Source organism: Bison bison, unplaced genomic scaffold (assembly GCF_000754665.1).
Source record: "Bison bison bison isolate TAMUID 2011002044 unplaced genomic scaffold, Bison_UMD1.0 scf7180017864482, whole genome shotgun sequence".
NCBI lineage: Eukaryota > Metazoa > Chordata > Mammalia > Artiodactyla > Bovidae > Bison > Bison bison.
The window spans coordinates 6,796,389-6,799,932 of record NW_011495042.1 but is presented as its reverse complement, the minus strand read 5'-3'; positions in this window follow the sequence as shown (position 1 = coordinate 6,799,932).

Genomic DNA, 3,544 nt, shown 5'->3' with positions numbered 1-3,544 from the left:
AAATTCCAATACTCTGGCCACCTGATGCTAAGAGCTGACTCATTTGAAAAGACCCTGATGCTGGGAAAGATTGAAGGCAGGAGGAGAAGGGGACGGCAGAGGATGAGACGGTTGGATGGCATCACCGACTCAATGGACATGAGTGTGAGTAAACTTCGAGAGATGGTGATGGACAGGGATCCTGGCGTGCTGCAGTCCATGGGGTCGCAGAGTTGGACAGGGCTGAGCGACTGGACAGCATTGTAGACCGGGTGTCCATTGCCCTCTGCCTGACTTACGGCAGGCCACTGGCCACCACCCGTGAGTCAGCGTTTGGCCCAACATGGGGCCAACTGAGTGTCTCAAAGTATCCAGCCGGTAATCGTCTCTCAAGTGGAGAGCCTCTGGTCCCAAATCCACGTCTGGCACATGGCACAGTGAGGAAGTAATCCCCTCGCAACTGCCCTTGTGTGCCGGTCAGAGTTGTCTAGAGAAATAGAACTTATGTATATGTGTGTGTGTGCGCACATGTGTGTGTATATATAAAATAAGGAATTGCTTGCACAGTTAGGGAAGCCAACAAGTCCTATGACCTGCCACCTGCACGCTAGCGGCCCAGGAAAGCTGGTGGGTGGTGCGGTGTGAGTTGAAGGCCTGAGGGCCCAGCACGTGAGGGGCAGAAGGTCGGCGTCTCAGCTCAGACAGTCCGGCAGGGGGCGCTGGCTTCTCCCTTCCTCTGCCGTATTGTTCTGCTCCGACCCTCAACGGACTGCACGAAGCTCATCCACAGTGAGGAGGGCAGGCGACTTTCCTACACCTTCCTGTTCAAATGCTCATTTCCTCCAGAAACTCCCTCCCATTTACACTTGGGAAAAAAAATGTTTAGCCAAATATCCAGTCAGGTTGGTACATAAAGTAGCCATCACATCCTCAGACGCCAGCTACGATATCCAAGGACCACACTCACTTCAGAGCAGCTGCCAGCTCAATCTGTGTTCCCTTCCGGCTCCGTAATTCGCTGTAATGACCCACGGAACTCAGAAACGCGCTGGGCTTTACAGCTTTGTTCACAGCAAAGGGATGTGTCCGATGGCTCAGTGGTAAAGCATCCGCCTGCAGTGCAGGAGACGCATAGGTGTGAGTTCGATCCCTGAGTCCGGAAGATCCCCTGGAGAAGGCAGTGACACCCCACTCCAGTACTCTTGCCTGGAAAATCCCATGGGTGGAGGAGCCTGGTGGGCTGCAGTCCATGGGGTCACAAAGAGTCGGACACGACTGAGCGACTTCACTTTCACTTTTCACTTTCATGCATTGGAGAAGGCAACGGCACCCCACTCCAGTGTTCTTACCTGGGAAATCCCATGGACAGAGGAGCCTGGCGGGCTACAGTCCAGGGGGTCGCAAAGAGCTGCACACAACTGGCCAAGCGCACGCACATGCATGCTGGCAGAATCCACGGAACAGATGATAGCGAGAGGACACAAGCGAAAGTCAGCCGAAGGAGACACGCAGGGCAGGGCACGGGGGCGTCTGCACACAGGTTCTGGTCACGCCTTCCCCGTGGAGTCCCAGGTGTGTGATAACCTCCTCCCAGCCTCGATGCGGGAGTGTCTTCCAGCAGGGAAGCTTGAGTGTCCAGGGTCCAGGGCAGTTGGGCTGTGCAGGCGGTGTGTCTGAGCGCCCCGCGTGGGTGGCCCAGGCTTGCTTCCTCACTCAGCTCCCCCCACACTGGGGCCCCTCCCAGCGAGCCAAGGGCCCACGTGCTCCGTGGCATGACTGACACCATCTTTAGAAAAGCTTTGCAGCAACATGTAAATGTTGAGAGTTTTTACCCAAACTTGTAGGTTTTCAGCTTTTTTGGAAACCCCAGGCTTCCTCCTCCTCGTAATTTCCCAAGGTAAAGCTGTTCTAAAATGCTGATTTGGTAACCCCTGTGGCAAGGCAATGGCACCCCACTCCAGTACTCTTGCCTGGAAAATCCTGTGGATGGAGGAACCTGGTAGGCTGCAGTCCATGAGGTCGCTAAGAGTCGGACACGACTGAGCGACTTCACTTTGACTTTTCACTTTCATGCATTGGAGAAGGAAATGGCAACCCACTCCAGTGTTCTTGCCTGGAGAATCCCAGGGACGGGGGAGCCTGGTGGGCTGCCGTTTATGGGGTCGAACAGAGTCGGACACGACTGAATCGACTTAGCAGTGGCCCCTTATGACCTCATTCAATTCATTTCAGTCTCTCAGCCCTGTCCGACTCTGTGACCCATGGACTGCAGCACGCCAGGCCTCCCTGTCCATCACCAACTCCTGGAGCTCACTCAAACTCATGTCCATTGAGTCGGTGATGCCATCCAGCCATCTCATCCTCTGTCATCCCCTTCTCCTCCTGCCTTCAATCTTTGCCAGCATTAGGCTCTTTTCCAGTGAGTCACTTCTTCGCATCCGGTGGCCAAAGTATTGGAGTTTCAGCTTCAGCATCAGTCCTTCCAATGAACATTCAGGACTGATCTCCTTTAGGATGGACTGGTTGGATTTCCTTGCAGTCCAAGGGACTCTCAAGAACCTTCTCCAACACAGCAGTTCAAAAGCATCAACTCTTCGGCGCTCAGCTTTCTTTATGGTCCAACTCACATCCATACATGACCACTGGAAAAACCATAGCTTTGACTAGATGGACCTTTGTCGGCAAAGTAATGTCTCTGCTTTTTAATATGCTGTCTAGGCTGGTCATAGCTTTTCCTCCAAGGAGCAAGCGTCTGTTAATTTCATGGCTGCAGTCACCACTGGCAGTGCTTTTGGAGCCCAAGAGAACAAAGTCTCTCACTGTTTGCATTGGTTCCCCATCTACTTGCCATGAAGTGATGGCTCCTCATCTAACCTCATATAACCTCATAGCTCCTGCAGAGCAGGCCACAGCAAGGCCGTGACAGCCTGGCTGGAGGTGGTAAGCTCCCCGTCACAGGAGATGTGCAGGTTGGGCCCAGAAGGTCCGCTGGGCATGGGATGGGGCCCTGGACGTTCCAGGATTTTGTGAGGCAAGTGTTCTACGTCCTGCTGCTCTGCAAGCCAGTGGGATGGAGGCGGCTCCTTCCAGCAGGCCTGACATCCCAGGCACGTGAGCTGGGCAATGGTGCCCCCTCGTGGTTGCAGCCCAGCCCGGCAGCTCTGCCCACAACCTGTGGAGAGAGATGGATTTGGACAGGTGGGGTGGGGGAAGGTGTTTCTGGTGGCAGGGGGGTCCATGCTGGCTCATGGGGACACACGAGAGACCCTGACCACGGGCCCGTGTGGCTGGAGGGGAGTGTGTAGTGGCATTGGAGGCTGGAGGTCTGGGGGAAGTCAGGGGGGGGGGCACCGGATGCAGAGTGAGGGGTGGTCCTCGAGGGACGTGGGCCTGGGTGATGCCCAGCAGAGTGATGACCCATTGCTTCAACAGCAGTATGTCCCTGGGCCCAACGCTGAGGTCTCCTGGGGTCTGCTCCTCTACTGTATCTGTGGGACCGAGAATTCCCCCACACAGGAATCTTCCTGGCAGACGGATTTGCTGCCCTGCCCTGCCCTGGCACGGA